Genomic DNA, 20,483 nt, shown 5'->3' on the forward strand with positions numbered 1-20,483 from the left:
CAATGGTCACTCCGACCAATACTGTCATGGACAAATGCAACTGCAACAGATAGATTGGTGAGGATGAGGTCAGGTAGGTTTTTCCCTCTTGTTGGTTCTCTCACCACTTGCCACAGGCCCAGTCTGGCTGGTATGTCCTTTAGGACTGGGCTGGCTCCTTCAGTTGTGCTACTAGTGAGCCACTCTTGGTGATGAATGTTGATGTCCCCCATCCGTAGTACATCCTTTGCCCTTGCCACCCTCAGGGCTTCTTCCAAGTGGTGTTCAACATGGAGAAGCACTGATTCGTCAGCTGAGGGGGCACAATAGGTGGTAATCAGCAGGAGTTTCCTTGCCTATGTTTGACCTGATGCCGTGAGATTTCAAGGGGTCCAGGGACGATGTTGAGGATTCTCAGTGCAACTCCCTCTCGACTGTATACCACTGTGCCAGCACAGTGCCAAGCGATGCCACAACCAATGAATCAGATCAGAGCTCTGCTGTCCTGCCACATCCAGTCAGTGAGACAGGACATACCCAGGGATGGTAATGGCAATGTCTGGGACATTGTAAGGTCTGATTCCGTGAGTATGACTATGTCAGGCTGTTGCTTGACTGGTCTGTAGGACAGCTCTCCCAATTTTGACACAAGCTCCCAGATGTTAGTAAGGAGGACTTTGCAGGGTCGACAGGGCTGGGTTTACCATTGTTATTTCCAGTGCCTAGGAAGATGCCAGGTGTTCCGTCCAGTTTTATTCCTTTACAACTTTTGTGTAGCAGTTTTGTACAAATGAATGGCTTGCTAGGCCATTGTAGAGGGCAGTTCAGAGTTGACCATATTGTTGTGGGTCTGGAGTCACATGTAGGCCAGATGGCAGATTTCCTTCCCTAAAGGGCATTAGTGAACCAGATGGGGTTTTCCAACAATCTGCATTAGTTTCATGGTCAATGTTGCTGACTAGCTTTCAATTCCAGAGTTTCATTAATTAATTGAATTTAAATTACACCAGCTGCCATGGTGGGATTTGAACCTGTGTCCTCAGAATATTAGCCTGGATCTCTGGATTACTAGTCCAGCGACATTACCACTATGCCACCATCTCCCTCGTACACAACATACACAAATCTTTGAAGGTGGCAGGACAATGTAATAAGACTATTTAAGAAGCATATGGGTTCCTTGGATTTACAAATAGGTCCATCGAATGCAAAAGTAGGGAAGTTATGTTACAGCCTTATGAATCACTGGTTTGGCCTCAGCTGGAATATTGTGTTGAATTTTGGGCACCACACTATGGGATGGATGTGAAGACATTGAAGACAGTGCAGAAGAGATTTATTAACCTGATACCAGGGATCAGGGACTTCAGTTATGTGAAGTAAAGTCTGGCTCGGGTATAAAATTAAAACCTGACCTGGGCCCGACCTGACCGCAGCCAACCCGAGCCGACACGAATCTCCTTCATCTGTTCCAGCAGCAGGCTATTCCTGCAGCTGGAGTTGTGGGGAACCATGGGTAAGCCTGATCCCATGACTTCCCAGAAGCAGTGTCCAGCCCGACCCGACCCAAGCCAAGCCCGAATCCTGGACTTGGAATTTCGACCCGAGCCGAGCCTGACACATGTAGTTGGGTCTAGTCAGGTTCGGGTTGGGTAACCAGGCTTTTGTGTGAAGAAACTGGAGAAGCTGGGATTGTTCTCCTTTGAGCAGGTTAAGGGGAGATTTAACAGAGGTGATCAAATTTATGAGAGGGTTTGACAAAGTGGCAGAAGGGTCAGTAACCAAAGAATGTGGATACAAAGATTTATGGTAATTAGCAAAAGAACCAGAGGGTTTGATGAGAATTTTTATTTATACAGTGAGTTGTTGTGATCTGGAATGTGCTGCCTGAAAGGCGGTGGAAGTAGATTCAATAGTAACTTTCAAAAAGGAATTAAATAAATACTTGAAGGGAAGAAGAATTGTATTGCTATGAAGAAAGGAGGTGTCCCTCCACATTGATGGCCCGGCAGTTGTGGCCATGAATAATTTTTAATAATTTCACACATCTTCTGAGGACGCCATCTTGAAGTGTCCTCATGTTCTCCTTCCTGCTGCAGCAGCGTCCACCTCTCCTGGTGAGACTGTTGTCAGACCATCGCTGCGGGCCCTCCCATTGGGCCAGCTGGGAGCCTGTTCTACCCACCATCCTTGATTGGGTGGCGCTCCCAGAAGTAGCCTCTTAATTGGCTGTACAGGCGGCCGTCCAGGCATCACCAGCAAGATCGAGACCCACTTTTGATCCCAGCCCCAGAAAATCTTCAGAGGCAGTAAGATTCCGCCTGCAGAGTTTAAACGAGGAAGTATAAATTAAGTTTAAATCATGTACAGTGTTATGACTGAGGTGGGAGGAGTGTGCTGTTAATTCAGTCCCACTTCTCCACAGGTCACAACATATGTTTAATTTCTCCCACTTATCAATACAGTCAATCATATACTCTATTTTTCCCCAGCCTAAAACACACCAACCAGGTTTCTTTAATAAACAACAAAAATTATTAGTTTATTGGTTAATTCTTGGTTTATAATAATGAAGTAAATCATACACACCAATTGAAATATTAAAGCCCCTTATTTATCCTAGCCCTCACACGCACACATAGAATCATAGAAAGTTTAAGGTACAAAAAGAAGCTTCTTGGCCCATCATGCCTGGTGCTGGCTGAAAAAGGATCCACCATTCTAATCCAACCTTCCAATAGAATCATAGAAAGTTTAAGATACATACATACCAGTTAACCACGAAACGAAAAAAAGGGATTTTTGTTTACAGCTGTCACAATGAAATAGAAGGGATTAAAAAAAAAACACTTAGGCTGAAAAGAAGGTATGTAAAGATGTCCTTTGTTTTGTTTTGGTGTCCCAAATGTGAATAGATGGCTGTCAGTGGAATCTTCCGAGAACAGTTCTTTCCAGGCAATGTTGATGATCAGTTTGGGTAAGCTTTCCAAGAGATGCAGCTACAGAAGGCTCCAAATAAGTCTTACAACAGGAATGCAGCAGCAAGGTTTTAGTTCCCACACATTTGATATGCAAAGTTTCTTTAAACACACGTGGTCTCTTCAAATACAGGAGGAAACAGGAATATGAAACACTGGATGCAGGACTTGTTCTCAAGAGAGAGAGAGAGAGAGCTGAGCTGGCTGGGTTGTCTTCTGTTGCAGGCAAACCAATCAACTGTCTGTTGTAATAGTTCAAAACGAAATTCAACATTCCAGCAGCCATGTCTCCAGGCTGCTATAAATCTTGGCTTGTCACTCCTTTGCAAACATCTCTCCAAGTCAAAAACAACCCCTGCTGGGTTACTTGAAAACAGGTGCCTTCCAGTAACTGTTCACAGATCAAACTCAGTCCAAGCCTTTGGGTGACCTTTTTAAAAAACACCCTAAGTTCCAGTATCTATGGAATCCTTTTCAGTTGTGCAACACAAATTCTCAAAATTTAACAAAAAATGGAAACGCTTATAACAGAGAATCAAATAAAGATTTGGAAATAAGGATATTATTAAGAGAGATTAAGGAGATAGACGGGAAAATTAAACATAATATTCATTGCTTTAAATATCCAACACTAATTAAATTCTCAAGGAATAAGACACCACACTTGTAGAATCATAGAACGTTTAAGGCACAGCAAGAGGCCACTTGGCCTATTGTGTCCGTGCCGGCTGAAAATCGATCCAGCTATTCTCATTCCACCTTCCAGTATTTGGTCCTTAGCCCTGCAGATTACGACACTTGAGGTGCATATCGAGACTCCTTTTGAATAAGTTGAGGATTTCTGCCTCAACTACCCTTTCAGGCAGTGACTTCCAGACCCCCAACACCCTCTGGGTGAAAAAGCTTTTCCTTGTCTCCCCTCTAATTTTTGTACAAATCACTTTAAATCTATGCCCCCTCATCACTAACCTCTCTGCTAAGGTGAATAGACCCTTCACCTCCACTCTATCCAGGCCCCTCAAAATTTTGTACATTTCAATCAGATCTCCCCTCAACCTTCTGTGTTCCAATGGGGAACAACCCCAGCCTATCCAATCTTTCCTCATAGCTGCATTTTTCCAGTCCTGGCAACATCCTCGTAAATCTCCTCTATACTCTCTTTAGTGCGATTACATCCTTTCTGTAATGAGGTGATCAGAACTGCACACAGAACTCAAGTTGTGGCCTAACCAATGATTTATACAGTTCCAGCATAACCTGCCTGCTCTTATATTCTATACCTCGGCTAATAAAGGAAAGGATTCCATATGCCTTCTTAACCACCTTATCGATCTGTCCTGCTACCTTCAGGGATCTGTGGACATTCAGTCCAAGGTCCCTCACTTCCTCTACATGTCTCAGTATTTTCCCATTAATTGTGTATTCCTTTGCCTTGTTTGACCTCCCCAATGCATCACCTCACACTTTTCCAAGTTGAATTCCATTTGCCACTTTTCTGCCCATATGGCCAGACCATCAATATCTAACTGCAGCCTACGGCTATCCTCCTCGCTATCTACCACATGGGCAATCTTTGTGTCATCCGCAAACGTCTTGATTAAGACCCCTACATTTACGTCCAAATCGTTAATATATACCACAAAAAGCAGGGGACCCAGTACTGAGCCATACAGAATGCCACTGGAAACAACCCTTCAGTCACTAAAAGAGCGGTCAACAACTAACCTTTGTTTCCTACCACTGAGCCAATTTTGTATCCACCTTGCTGATTTTCCCTGGATCCCATGGGATTTTATTTTTTTAACCAGTCTGCCATGTGGTACCTTGTCAAAAGCCTCACTAAAATCCATGTAGACCACATCAACTGCACTACCATCATCTATCTTGTTACTTCTTCAAAAAGTTCAATCAAGTTGGTCAAACAAGATCTTCCCTGAACAAATCCATGCTGAGTGTCCTTAATTAATCTGTGCCTTTCTAAGTGTCAGTTTATCCACTCTTTCAGAATGGAATCCAATAATCTGCCCACTACTGAGGTTAGACTGACTGGCCTGTAATTATTCAGTTTATCCTTCGCTCCCTTTTTAAACAGAGGTACAATGTTAGCAATTCTCCAATCCTCTGGCACCACACCTGTATCTGGTGAGGACTGGAAAATGATGGTCAGACCCTCTGCTATTTCCTCTCTTGCTTCTTCGAACAGCCTAGGATACATTTCATCCGGCCCTGGTGATTTATCAACTTTCAAGGATGCTAAACCAATTAATACTTCCTCTCTCCCTATGTTTATCACATCCAATACTTCACACTCTTCCTCCTTAACTACAATATTTGCATTGCCCCCTCTTTTGTGAAGACAGAGACAAAGTATTCATTAAGAACCATACCAACATCTTCCGCTCCTACACATAGGTTACCTTTTTGGTCTTTTTCAAGTAGCTGTTTCCAGTCCACTTCGCTAAATCACTCCTCAGTTTAATAAAATTGGCCTTGCCCTAATTGAGAATGCTAACTCCTGTTCTATCTCTGTCCTTTTCCAAAATTATGTTATAACTGACTGAATTATGATCACTGCCACCAAGGTGTTCTCCCACTGCCACCCCTTCCACCTGCCCATCTTTATTTCCTAAAACTAAGTCTAAAACTGTGCCCTCTCTTGTTTACTACTGAGTTTACTACATACTGGGCAAAAATGTTCTCCTGAATGCTCCTCAAGAATTCTGCTCCCTCAATTCCTTTCACACTAAAACTATCCCAGTTAATATTGGGGTAATTAAAATCCCCTACTATTACTGCCCTATTGTTCTTGCACTTTTCAGAGATTTGCCTTCATAACTGCTCTTCTATCTCCCTCTGACTGTTTGAGGGTCTATAGTACAATCCTAGCAGTGTGATTGCCCCTTTTTTGTTCCTTAGCTCAATCCATATAGCCTCATTTGATGCACCTTTCAACATATCATCCCTCCTCACAGCTGTAGTTGTTTCTTTGACCAAAATTGTCACTCCCCTTCCTTTCTTCTCCCCCTCCCTATCCCATCTGAAAACCCTGAAAACCAGGAACATTGAGCTGCCATTCCGGTCCCTCCTTAAACCATGTTTCTGTAGTAGCTATGATATCATACTGCCACGTGTCTATCTGTGCCCTCAGCTCATCTGCTTTATTTGCTAGACTCCTTGCATTGAAATAGATACCCTTGAGCACTGCCAAACTCTTTTTTTTATTTTCCCACCTTCGTTTTCTCTGTCTTCCAGACTCATTCATTAATTTTTTAGCCTTCCATTTAACTTTATCTCTTGTATTTATTGCATAACTATTACATAAATACTGTAACTTCATGCCATCACATGGATTTCAATGCTGGGTTTATTGCAAGGTACTGTGTTGGCACAGTCTGCAGTGGAGCAGGGCATGTGCATGCTCTGGAAGTTGCTGCCTGATGTAGTACATAATGGTGAGTACTGTTAACCTCACCATTAGCCTCAATACAAAACCATTGCCAATATCTTGAAGAGTGTATCCTCCTCAACTGCTGATCATTTTCCTTTCATCCATCCTCTCCAGTTGCTTTTGCTCCATAATAATAACACATGCCTATTAGTCACTCCCATTACCTGACCCTTTAAAACTCTCCCTGGATTTGGGGACAAATATCAAGGTGACACCAGGAATAATTTTTTTACGGAGCGAGTAGTTCGGATCTGGAATGTACTGCCTGAGCGTGTGTTGGAGGCAGATTCAATTGTGGCTTTCAAAAGGAATTGGATAATTATCTGAAAGACAAAATTTGCAAGCCTTTGAGGAAAAGGTGGGGGAGTGCAACAAGCTGAGTTGCTGTTGCAGAGAACCTGCAAGGAAATGATGGGTCGAATGGCTTCCTTCTGTGCTGTAATCATTCTATGATTCTATGATTTCACTTTCACGGAAGAAATCAGAAGCAGGTCCAACACTGCCCAGGGCCAAAGTATAAAAACACAGCACTTGGTACTGGAACTTTCAGCAGTCTTGAAGCTCAAAAGTGTTTTACTTCCACCTGATCTTGGCAACAAGTGTGCCTTGTATTTCTTGTTTTAGGTTATCCCTAATGAAATTCAGGGAAGCATCGACCTTCATTTATATTTACTTAAGTCAGGCCCGTATATCCAAGTAGATCACAGGAAGGGTTACATCACAGTCTCAAATTTGGCGTAACACCTGTTGGAAAGAAAACCAGCAGAAACAATTTAACTGGCCTTCATGTTAGGCCCTGGAAATGTTGAAAACATTATGAAATTCTGGGATCATTTTATTTAATTTACTTAGTACAGAAAGGGTACAACAACACATAAAATTAATTAAATTAACAAGATTTTTAAGGTATTGATTTCAGAATAATTTAGCATGTAATAGGTGACAGTCTAGTGAGGGTGGTCAACTTTGTCTGTACAAAAGCAAAATACTGCAGATACTGGAAATCCAAAATAAAAACAGAAAATGCCGGAAATACTCAGCAGATCTGGCAACATCTGTTGAGAGAGAAACAGAATTAACGTTTCAGTTTCTGATGAAAGGTCATCAACCTGAAACATTGGTTTCCCTCTTACATGTCTGTAGTTTGTAATGGATTATATACAGGGTAACTGAAAATTAGTTGATTTCCAGCAAATTCTCAGTGCTTCAAACGTGACTGATGGATGTTAATATGTTCTCGTTTTCAAAAAGTGGGTAAATCTGTAACCTAGATTGTTACAGCTATTTATTTCAGGACTGTGACTTCAACACTCATGTATAGATAAATGTATAGCAAGAAAACACAATAATGTTAGGTCAGCCTAATTTTCTGCTTCACAAAGATCATGTTCCATTGCTCCCTGTATGTATTTTGTTTCATTATATATGTATGTTAAAAGGTTCAGTTAAAACGTTGCATATGAGCTGTGCAGTCAGAACTAGCAGTTGCTTGAAAAAGATGAATAATAACAGACAGAAGCAGGCAATTAGATCAGGGAGCCTGATCGGCTAATGGACTCTGCTTTTGTGCTGGTAACCTTCTATGATATTTCGTTTGATTCCATTCTGCTATAATGAGCAACTAGAGCAGTAGCCCATGTGCTACCCACACGTGGATCAAATGGGTGACTGAAAAATGAGAATTTTCATTTCTTTTCCCATTGACTAGCAATCCCAGAATGACACAACTGCCCTATTTCATTCTACTCCTGTGTTTCCAAAAGGAGGGAGATAATTGTTGGCAGCCATGTGTCCATCAATTTGCTACTTTCCAATGTCACCACCAATTGGGCCACCTTGCTTCTGAACACTGACTCATCAGTATTGCCACCTCAAGTTACTTCCTTCCTAATTTGTAGCTGTGGCATAGCTTGTAAAGGTTGGTGAAAAGGATGTATGGTGTTGTGAGGCATTGTCTTTACAGGGATATTGGCTTCTGTTGCAAGCCTACGTATACTGAATTTTTTTTAAAATGTAGAAATTGGTCCTCACCAAGAGGAAGCTCAAAACACGGTGTGTTTAATATTAAACCCTGTTACAATAAGACCAGATGAAGGCTGAGAGGGACCCCGAGAAACCTTTCTCATCTGGTTGTAACAGTGGTCATGGGTAGAAGTGACTGAGAAGGAAACCAAGCTTAAAGGCTGAATGACACAAAGCCTGAGCTTGGGGTAGCAACTTCATCTTCTCTGATTCTTTCCATCTTTTTTAACGGCAAGGACATCCAGGATGGTCTCCTTCGAACAAATGTAGGGCTTGTAATTTCTGAGCCCACATCTAGGGCAGAATTTTGTATGGCTGTTTGAAGCGGGAATGGAGGCGTAGCGGGGGGTTGGGGAATTGGGTTGGAAGTGTCCGTCCAGAAATCCGGTGGCATGATGTTGGTTCCAGATTTAGTCAGTGGCGGGAGAGTATCATAGTGGCATTGCTGCCTTAACGGGACAGGAATCTATTTGAAATTACTGAGCAGTTAATTGTAATTCATTTGTATTTAATTCACAATAATTGAACGGTGGGCTTGTGATTTAGTGGAAGGCGGGCGACAATCATATGCCTTCAAGTTCATGACTGTTAGAAACTGGTGGCACTGAGGTGAGGCTTCAGTGCTGCGATGGGTAGGCAGCCATCAACACAGCTGTATTGGGAAAGAAGGGTGTGTGGAGGCCATTGTCAGACTGCAGTGCTGTGCGCTCTGCAAGGGGGGTCGGGATCTCAGGGTCTCTGCAAGGGGGCGGGGGGAGGTGCGTGATCTTGGGGCCTCCATGGTTTTGCAGGGTTTATCGGGTGACCAAACTGTTGGGTGAGGTATGTGCTAACTGCTGGATGAGAGGGTCGGTCATTAGCAAGGCTGGGCACTGACAGCCATCAGGGAGTCTGCTGGGAGAAATTGTGAAAGCTCAGTTCACAGGGCAGGGTCATCTCTGCATCGACAGTGCTCTGTAGGCCCACTGGTCACCTGGCATGGGTCTCCTACACCCTGCCTTTTTGGACCCCCATGGTGTGATGTGGACAGAGGGCCAAGAGGCAGCTGTGCCTGCCCGTGAAGCTCTACAGTGAGAGCAGAAGCAGCTGGCTATGCCGCGAAGGGCCCACCTGCGTCAGAGAGTGGACCAGACTCGAATCAGCTACCTCCATTGTCAAAGCAGCATTGCCAGAGAAGACGACACCTCTCCAGGGAAGCCATCACCAACTTCTGAACGCTGCTGCAGGACAAGTTGCGACCTATGTGATTTGGGAATCACCTGATGCCAGTAGCCCAGAAGATCAGTCACACTAAACTTTTACACATCTGGATCATTCCAAGGATCCACCAGGGACATGTGTGACATCTCCCAGGCAGCAGCCCACCACTGCATCCCGGATGTGACCAATGTCCTGTTCAAGAGGACCAGTGACTGTGCACTACCCGAACGACCCTGAGAGTCAGGTGGAGAGAGTCATCGGATTCGGGGCCATTGCTGGATTTCACCAGGTACAAGTTGTGACATATTGCATACATGTGGCTATCAAGGCTTCAATGAACTAGCCAACCACCTTCATCAACAGAAAGTGCTTCCATTCCATTAAAGTTCAATTGGTCTACGACCACTAAAAGCATTTTCTGCAGGTGTGTGCCTGCTTCCCGGGAAGCAGCCACAACGCCTACATAATTCAACAGTGCCAGGTGCCACAGCATTTAAGGCCCCCTGCTCGCCTTCAAGGATGGATTCTTGGGGACAAGGGATATCCATTGAAGACTTGGCTACTGACACCTCGCAATGCAGCAGAGGAGAGGTACAACACTTGCCATGGCTCCGGCTGCTGAAGATGAGATTCTGCTGCCTCGATCGATCTGGTGGAGCCCTGCAGGATGCCCCAGCCAGGGTCTCGAGTATCATGGTGGTCTGCTGTGCCCTGCACAATCTAGCACTGCACAGGGAGGAGGCCTTGCATGAAGAGGAGATGCCTGAGCGACACCCCTCCACTGACGAGGAGGATGTGGAGGAGGGAGAGGATCAAGCAGCACTGGATGGTGAAGCCCTTGCACCAGATGCCAGGCAGATTGAGCGATAGACCAAGGAGGCAAGAGGCAACCTCATAATCACTCGCTTCCAACCTCCCTCATGCTGACTCAGAGAATCCAATAAAGACTCACCTCAATGCATGTAGTCTGTCACCTCCTTTCCATTGTGTTCCGTGCCTGTTGCCCATGGGCGATCATATTTAAATGCGGGCTGTGCCTAAACTGGCAATCCACTAAGGGGGACGGGCGAAGTCAGCAGCTCACAATTAATGCATGATAGAATAATCACTTTTACACAATGAACGTTAATGGATTGAACAACAGAACTTTATTTGAAACATCACATCTCAAAGAACAAAGAACAGTACAGCATAGCAACAGGCCATTCGGCCCTCCAAGCCTGCGCCGATCTTGATCCCTGCCTAAACTAAAACCTTCTGCACTTCCGGGGTCCGTATCCCTCTATTCCCATCCTATTCATGTATTTGTCAAGATGCCTCTTAAATGTCTCTATGGTACCTGCTTCCACCACCTCCCCCGGCAACAAGTTCCAGGCACTCACCACCCCCCTGTGTAAAGAACTTGCCTCGCACATCCCCTCTAAACTTTGTCCCTCGCACCTTACACCTATGGCCCCTAGTAACTGACTCTTCCACCCTGGGAAAAAGCTTTTAACCAGCCACTCTGTCCATGCCGCTTATAACTTTGTAAACTTCTATCATGTCGCCCCTTCACCTCCGTCGTTCCAGTGAAAACAATCCGAGTTGATCCAACCTCTCCTCATAGCTAATGCCCTCCAGACCAGGCAACATCCTGGTAAACCTCTTCTGTACCCTCTCCAAAGCCTCCACGTCCTTCTGGTAGTGTGGCGACCAGAATTGTACGCAATATTCTAAGTGTGGCCTAACTAAGGTTCTGTACAGCTGCAACATGACTTGCCTATTTTTATACTCTATGCCCCGACCGATGAAGGCAAGCATGTCGTATGCCTTCTTGACTACCTTATCCACCTGCGTTGCCACTTTCAGTGTCCTGTGGACCTGTACGCCCAGATCTCTCTGCCTGTCAATACTCCTAAGGGTTCTACCATTTACTGTATACTTCCCACCTGCATTAGACCTTTCAAAATGCATTACCTCACATTTGTCCGGATTAAACTCCATCTGTCATTTCTCCGCCAAAGTCTCCAACCGATCTATATCCTGCTGTATCCTCTGATAATCCTCATCACTGTCCGCAACTCCACCAACCTTTGTGTCATCCGCAAACTTACTAATCAGACCAGCTACATTTTCCTGCAAATCATTTATATATGCTACAAACAGCAAAGGTCCCAGCACTGTTCTCTGTGGAACACCACTAGTCACATCCCTCCATTCAGAAAAACACCCATCCACTGATACCCTCTGTCTTCTATGACCAAGCCAGTTCTGTATCCATCTTGCCAGCTCACCTCTGATCCCATGTGACTTCACCTTTTGTATCAGTCTGCCATGAGGGACCTTGTCAAAGGCTTTACTGAAGTCTATATAGATAACATCCACTGCCCTTCCTTCATCAATCATCTTTGTCACTTCCTCAAAAAACTCAATCAAATTAGTAAGGCACGACCTCCCCTTCACAAAACCATGCTGCCTCTGTTTAATAAGTCCATTTGTTTCCAAATGGGAGTAAACCCTGTGCCGAAGAATCCTCTCTAATAATTTCCCTACCACTGATATCTCAGATATCAAACACCTGTGAACCCCCAAGTGTGTCTCAGTGTTTTTTTTCTATATTTGTGAGGGCTTCTATGAGGTGTGATCCTACACCAGCAGCTGTGCTGGAGGCAGGCTGCTGATCAGGCTGCCCGTTGGCCTGGGATGACTTTGGCAGCCGTTCTCTGTCTGTGTGAGGCCTGGAAGGCCCCGGCTGCCTGAGAGTTTCCTGCACACTGTTGCCAGAGCTGGGGTCACTGGCGGAGGGGCTGAGGAGCTGGAATCCACATTCGGAGTGCCTTGAGTGGATCCCCCAGCTGTGGAGGTCAGCCTCTCCTCCCTTTCAATGCTCACTTGAACCTCCCTGATCAACAGAGAAGGATAAAGACCTGGAGAAGTCTCCCTTCACCTTGTCCTTCTCTCGCCTAATCCCTGATCTATTGAGCTCATGGCCAAGGCAGTGGTGTGCAGGTCTGCCTGCATCTGTGGGATCTGGCTCTCCATGAGGGTCGCCAACCTTTCAATGGAGGATGCCTGAGACATGGCAGCACTCATGGTATGAATGGACTCCTCCATGGTCTGCTCATGACTGTGCATGGCCTCTGGCATCTCCGCCAGATTTTGCCTTACCCCTCTCTGCAACTCCAGCCTGCCCTGTGCTGTCGACACCAGAGGCTCATCATCAGCCTGGGGCTCAGCATGTGCCTGGACACCCACAGTCTTCCGACTGTCAGTAGCCTTGGCTGTCTCAGTCTCAGCCAGCTCCTTGGGTGCATGTGTGGTGCTCTCACCGGCTTGTGACTCTGATTCTAAAGCAGAACAGAAACCCACTGAGGTGAAAGTATCTGGGCTGGTGGAAGGTGCAGGAGAGTCCTGGGATGGTGCATCCTCTGAGTGCTCCTCCTCCTCAGAGATGGACATTTGGTCCCCTTCTGGCTGAGTCTCCTGCAGACGCCGACCTGCATGAGAGAACATAAGCATGTGTGGATTAGGATGTGCAGATCTCGTGATGCCAACCACACTTGGTGTGGATCTCCAGAAGTGAACTGTATGTCGATGGAAGCCAATCCTCACTCTCATGTGCAGAGATTTCAGTCTCTCCATCTGATATGGAGCCCTGTGACCCTAACAAGTCTAATGCCTCTTCCTCGGCTGTGGAGAGAGGCAGAAGATCTGGATTCCTCCCCCAGTTCAGGCTGCCTCCCTCCTGTTGTGGGCCCTCTTGTCCTGCAAGTGGAAAGATGGAGATAGTCAAACCTTGCAGAGAGATCAACATGGCAGTTCTGCTAGTGTCAGCCCCTCATCTCTTACTGCACTTTCATATATCGCTCGTTCTGCCGCCTGCTTTCAGGGGAGTTAATGGGGGTGATCTGTGAGAGAAGGTGACCTGTGGCTGAGATTCAGCCATGCATCCATCAGGACGAGGTGAATCATGACCCCGCCTCCAGCGCAGTTATAGTGCCTCCCTCCCATGTCCCACATCCTCCTGCATAGCCACTTGCAATTCCCAGCAAGGAGAGAGTTATGGAGCAGTTACCTTGGAAGAATAAAGGAGGTTGTTGACCCTCTTGCAGCACTGGACCAGTTGCTTTGGGTGACCACACAGCTGCTAGCCTCATCAACTATCTCCACCCAGGCTTGCTTGGTAAGGGAGGAGGAGGACCTCTTTTTGCCATCATCGGGGAACAGGACCTCCCGCCTTTCCCTTGTAGCCTGGAGGAGAATCTCCAAGGAGGCATTGCTGAACTTTGGGACCACCTGGTGTCTTGCGCTTGACATGGTCCCTCTTGGCTTCAGGAGAGCTCCTGGACCTCTGAGTCCTTGGTCACCAGCTCTGAGACTCCAGGGAGGGGATCAGCAGGACAGCAGCAGAGGGACTCCAGGGAGGGGGTCAGCAGCAGAGGGACTCCAGGGAGGGGGTCAGCAGCAGAGGGACTCCAGGGAGGGGGTCAGCAGCAGACGGACTCCAGGCAGGGGGTCAGCAGCAGAGGGACTCCAGGCAGGAGGTCAGCAGCAGAGGGACTCCAGGCAGGGGGTCAGCAGCAGAGGGACTCCAGGGAGGGGGTCAGCAGAAGAGGGACTCCAGGCAGGAGGTCAGCAGCAGAGGGACTCCAGGCAGGGGGTCGGCAGCAGAGGGACTCCAGGGAGGGGGTCAGCAGCAGAGGGACTCCAGGCAGGAGGTCAGCAGCAGAGGGACTCCAGGCAGGGGGTCAGCAGCAGAGGGACTCCAGGCAGGGGGTCAGCAGCAGAGGGACTCCAGGCAGGGGGTCAGCAGCAGACGGACTCCAGGCAGGGGGTCAGCAGCAGAGGGACTCCAGGCAGGAGGTCAGCAGCAGAGGGACTCCAGGCAGGGGGTCAGCAGCAGAGGGACTCCAAGCAGGGGGTCAGCAGCAGAGGGACTCCAGGCAGGGGGTCAGCAGCAGAGGGACTCCAGGGAGGGGGTCAGCAGCAGAGGGACTCCAGGCAGGAGGTCAGCAGCAGAGGGACTCCAGGCAGGGGGTCAGCAGCACAGCAGTTCAGCAATAGCAAAACTTCAAAGGCAAAGCAGCAGCAAAGTCACTCAGTGAAGCAGCAGTTTAATCAGGGCTGGCAGCATTTTAAAGATAGCGCTAGCACTTGAGTTGTCTCCACTGATGACACCATTGACGCCTCGCTGCCCAACCCCGATATGTGATTGGCCAGGCTCTGTACCTCCGTTAGAAAAACTGGCCGCTGACCATGTGATTGCGGTGGGCCGTCTGCACGTGCGATGAGTAGCAACAGTGGCCGCTTCCAGTTCTGTTGTTGGGTGTCTCGATGGATTGACTAAATTCTACCCCAAGTTTGAATCTGTACCCTTTTAATAAGTTGATATTATGTTATGGAGAGAAATGTAGTAAGGATGTAAAGGGCTAATGTTGAAGACAGTGAGAGTAACACCTCCCACTGTAAGAGTGATGATGTAACAGTCACATGAGATTAGACTCTGGACAAGAGGTAGCCGCACAAAGGATGCTAGCTTAGGAGGCTTGATGAGAGTGAAGAGAGTACTATGCAAATAATAGAGTTCATAGTTGATCTTATCCTGAGTCTTAGGTTTTCTCCAGAACACCCAATCTTTGCTACAAAATACAACAACAAGACACAATATGGTGGCACTGCTAAAATGACCAAGCGAATTTGAAGATCTCCTTATCTCGTGAAGTAGCGCCAGGAGAATAGCAGATCTAGTTGGGAGTCTGCACCAAACTCAGGAGATGCTCTACAGCCACAGACAATGCAGACAGTCAGTGATAAAGCCCTGAACTAAAGGCCTGCTACCCAACCCAAACCCGACAGGACCCGACGACATGTGTCGGCTTTGGGTCTGGTCGGGTTGCACTTCCGGGTCCGGCATTCAGGCTTGGGTTGGGTTGGACACGCTCCATCACAGGTAAGTGGCTCCACTGTTAATTTAATTTTTGGACTAGAAATATGGTTTTGTTACAGTTATTTTAAGCTTGTGCCGATCAGCAAGAAAGTGAAAAACGGAAGGTAAGTTAACTGACGGTCAGGGGGGTTCGGAAGCGGGAAAAAAATAGAAGGACTCTGGCCGGGTTGGGCTTGGGTCAGATGTGGTTCTGTCGGGCTCAGTTCGGGTTTTTTTTTTGCCGACCCGAGCAGGCCCTTACCCTGAAACCTCTCAGACTGCACCACAGAAGTGTGGGGGCTGTATCGGTACATCCAGATCTAGTGATTGGGTCTGAGTTTTGGCACTGGGCAACGGTCCAGGATCGGGTAAAAGATTTGTAAGGGGATAGTAATGGTTAACGGCACACGGGGTCAAAAGCTCGGGTAGAGAAGTTGATCTCGGGTGAAGAGACGACTCGGGAATTGATGGAGTCGGCAGCCATTGCTCAGCCACACAGTGGAGAGAAAGCCTGGGAAAGGTCAGTGTTATGTTGGATTGATCTGGGTTTGCTTGTATTAGTCTGTCCACTTATCTATGTTCACTGTGTTTGATTGCTTAAGCCTATGGGTGGAGCTTGAGAGTTAAAACTGAAACTAAAACACACATTGACTGCTATGAGGAGACATATACTGCGATTGTGTGAGAACTTTTATAATGTGCTGTAAGTAAACCAGTTGCCGATCTAATACAAGTGTGATATCTGTATTCTTCTGAGAGAAATCAGATATACATACTATATCCAGCAACCCGGCGTAAACATAACAAAAACATGGTGACGAACATAATTCAACAAAATCTAATGTTATTAGCTCCAGAAGCTTTTTTCCAATGCCAGCAAATCCTCCCTTATGCTGGGAGTGATGGATTTCGGGGTTCAAGACCTACTTGCTTGCCACGGAGATGGATAGCCCAGATATAGCAGCGAACTGTAAGAAAGCGATACTTGTACATTCTCTCGGAGCAGAAGGCCAGCAAGTCTTCGAGCAGCTCACAGAAGATGCGGTGATAAGTGCTCTTGAAAAATACTTCGGGTCAAAGAAATGTGTGATGATAGAATGATGCACATTCCGCCAGAGATCCCAGGGACATGGTGAGTCCATTAAATAGTACGTGACAGCATTGCAGCAATTGGCATCTACATGTAAATTTGGCACACTAATCAACGAACTAATTCATGACCAATTAATTGAAAAGACTTCAATTCCACGAATTAGGGAAGGTCTTCTCATGCAGGATGATGATTTTAACCTTGGGAAAAAGCCATAACCTTAGCAGTCCAGATCGAATCTGCCATGTTAGATTTGAAGAGGTTACACACACAAGCACCCTTAGACTCAGGGTTGCAGACACAGTTTGTCCAACCAGCTTCAGTGCAAGGATTAAGGACAAGAAAACCTCAGCAACGTCATCAAAATGTGCTCTATCACGGTCAGTTACCTGCACAACTCTGTCCAAGTTGCAGAAATGCTCATCAAGAAGACTACTGGGCGGCACAGCCTCACAGCTCCAGCAACCTAGGTTCAATTCTGGGTACTGCCTGTGTAGAGTTTGCAAGTTCTCCCTGTGTCTGCATGGGATTCCGCCGGGTGCTCTGGTTTCCTCCCACAGCCAAAGACTTGCAGGTTGATGGGTAAATTGGCCATTGTAAATTGCCGCTAGTGTAGGTAGGTGGTAGGAGAATGGTGGGGATGTGGTAGGGAATATGGGATTAATGTAGGATTAGTATAAATGGGTGGTTGTTGGTCGGCACAGACTCGGTGGACCGAAGGGCCTGTTTCAGTGCTGTATCTCGAAAAAAAAAAGTCACGATGTCATGTCCAGCTTGAGGGAAGAACTGTAACCAAAGTGGATCCATTTTGCAAAGATGTGCAGGTCGTTGAAGAAAAAGACTTCATCGGTTCAACACGTGGGGGAGTCTCTTCCTGAGAGTGAGGTACAACATGTATATTCCATCACCAAAATTAAAGCACCACGTCACATTAAGGAGTGTTCAGGCATCTCAGTTTCACGGCTTATCGACGTTGGCACGGAAGTTTCTATTTTGAGTGACAAATTCTACCATCAGTATTTTTCACAATTCTCTCTCACTCCTGTGACAGATGCTCTTCAAGTTTATGACAACACTATCATTCCCGTTTCGGGGATGATCACAGTTCCAGTACGCAACAAAAACATCACCCGAAACAGGTTCACTTTCTATGTAGCTAAAGGCTGAAGCCTTTTGGGGAGTAAACCTTTTCAATAGGCTCGGATTCAAACTCGCTGACCCACTGGAGCACACATTAATGGGATTGATAATGCAGATTATACATGCCAGTATCCTTCCTTATTTACTAGATTTGGGGAGATCAAAGGGTACTGTCATGCTCCTCGCGTCGACACATTAATTCGACCAGTTTCACAAAATTTGAGATGGCTGCCATTTGCAATCCATGCTGAAGTATCACAGGAGCTGAAATGACTTGAAGCAGACGGTATCATTGAGCAAATTGACTCATCGCCTTGGATATCAAATCTAGACATTGCACAATGAAAATATGGTGAACTTGGACGATGCATTGACCTAAAGGCAGTCAACAAAGCTATCATACCAGACAAGTATCCACTTCCTACAATTCAAGAACTGTCAGCGTCATTTCATGACTCCACAGTCTTCACAAAGCTTGATGTGTGATGGAGTTATCTTCAGCTGATATCTTACAGCTTTTGTTACCCATGAAGGTGTGTTTCAGTACCGCAGAATGCCATAAGGACTAGGTTCAGCACCTAGCGGATTCCAGAAAATACTTTCTTCAGTCTTGTTGTTTGTTGAGGAGATGCTCAACCTACTTGATGATCTCGTTGTCCACGGAAGGAACAAAGCTGAACATGATTAGTGATTATCAGCAGTGCTCACTCGACTTGTAAAACACAATTTGACACTTAAGAATGACAAATACACATCTGCAGCACCCGAGATTGACTTTTGAGATGACAGAGTGACAGCAGCTGGAGTAAAGCCTCTCTAACACATTCTCTAACCGGAAAGACATCAGCCAAACTTATTGTTATAACCAGGTGCGAAAGGTTTCTAGGGGTCTGTTACGATCTTCACCTGGTCTTATTGTAACAGGGTTTAATATTAAACACACTGTGTTTTGAGCTCCCCTTTTGTGAATCCTTATTGACAACTTTCCAATTATAAGGAAAAGAAATGAGCACAGACTGGCTTTCTGTGGTTTAAGGAAGAAAGATGAAATGTATTAAATTTTAAACTCTAATACGGTTCATGCCTACGAATATACAACGCGTCCATGCTCGCATGCACATGCGATATGCACATGCAAATAGGGACAGAAAAGAGCAGAAGAAAAGATAAGTAGAAGAGTTTGAGGCAATATCTTGTTACTGTTTCTCAAGCTCACTGTAGTCCTTGATTGAAGATACAGTCTTGCGTTTTGTTGGTCTTCTTAAAACCTTGTCCATGTCGGAAACCTTTCTCCCTTTGAGTTTCACATGTTTTCACAAGATTCAGTTCCATGGGAAGGAGATGGAAGCAGGCAGACAGGAGAGGATGTAATTCTTGCTTCAGTTCCAGGAGAGATCTTTACTCCATGAGTACACAGCTTTGTCTCTGTTCTAATTACTTTGTTGGGAGTTCAAATTCAAAAAAACTCCCAGGTTGCCCAGCTGGTTAGTCATGTGACTAGCTCCTTATGTGGAACAGTCTCTCCTGTGAGGTTTGTGGGTTGTACCTGAGCAGTCTCTGGAATGCTAGCTCCCCCACCTTCAACGTCTGGTAATCAAAAGTTCAATGTTGGTTGAATGAGTCAGGGCATGGCCCTTTGTTCCTTGTTCCAACACTATCGGTTACCATGGAAATGTCTTTCCGGTCAGGGGGTTGCAATTTTAAGTTTTAATGTTCATGTGGTGAAATCATGTGTGCCTCAATCTTGGCAGGTTTGCCTGACATTATGATAACCCTGTCATAAACATAACAATTAGAAAGCAGAGGAAATCCCCACAAAGACCACAAATACCTGCACTGAAGGCCTGAAAGATTCAAAAACAAAGGGCAACACCCTGGAAAGCCTTGCAAAAGCAGAGAAAGCAATATGCATTCAAAATCCGAATGCCAGAAAGTTTTCAAGGTCTGGAAGAACCAAATCAGATTCAAAATTGGTCCATTTGGAGGAAGCGATTTCTAAGGTTTAGGATTGCTACCCAACTCCATACAAAGTCAGAAGTTGAAAAGGTCAACACCCTTTTATATTCAGTAGGTGCGATTGCCACTAACATAATTGATGTAATGCAAGGGGTAAACGAGGCTTCTGATAAATTTGAAGATGTTCTTCAAGCTTTTGATAAATATTTTAATCTTCACAGCAATAAAAGGGCGGCACATTGGCGCAGTGGTTAGCACCGCAGCCTCACAGCTCCAGGGACCCGGGTTCGATTCTGGGTACTGCCTGTGCGGAGTTTGCAAGTTCTCCCTGTGTCTGCGTGGGTTTCCTCCGGGTGCTCTGGTTTCCTCCCACATGCCAAAGACTTGCAGGTTGATAGGTTAATTGGCCATTATAAATTGCCCCTAGTATAGGTAGGTGGTAGGCAAATATATAGGGACAGGTGGGGATGTGATAGGAATATGGGATTAGTGTAGGATTAGTATAAATGGGTGGTTGATGGTCGGCACAGACTCGGTGGGCCGAAGGGCCTGTTTCAGTGCTGTATCTCTAAACTAAACTAAACTAAAATCCTGGAAAGGGCCAAATTTAATAAACGGGCGCAGAAAACAGGCGAATCCGTAGATTCTTATATTAATGATCTGTACCCTTTGGCCGAGGGTTGCTAATATGGTGAATTAAAGACAGAACTAATCAGAGACCGAATAGTTGTCGGCATAGTTGATGAATCTTTGACAGACCTTTTG

General features: G+C 45.9%; 1 protein-coding gene across 1 annotated transcript in view; it reads left to right on the forward strand.

The window, feature by feature from the left end:
- The window catches only part of gsg1l (gsg1-like), a 413,877-nt gene that overhangs the window by 201,697 nt on the left and 191,697 nt on the right, over window positions 1-20,483 (forward strand). The gene's annotated exons all lie outside the window — the stretch shown is intronic.

The sequence above is a fragment of the Heterodontus francisci genome, chromosome 24 (genome assembly GCF_036365525.1).
Source record: "Heterodontus francisci isolate sHetFra1 chromosome 24, sHetFra1.hap1, whole genome shotgun sequence".
NCBI classification, from domain to species: Eukaryota; Metazoa; Chordata; class Chondrichthyes; order Heterodontiformes; family Heterodontidae; genus Heterodontus; species Heterodontus francisci.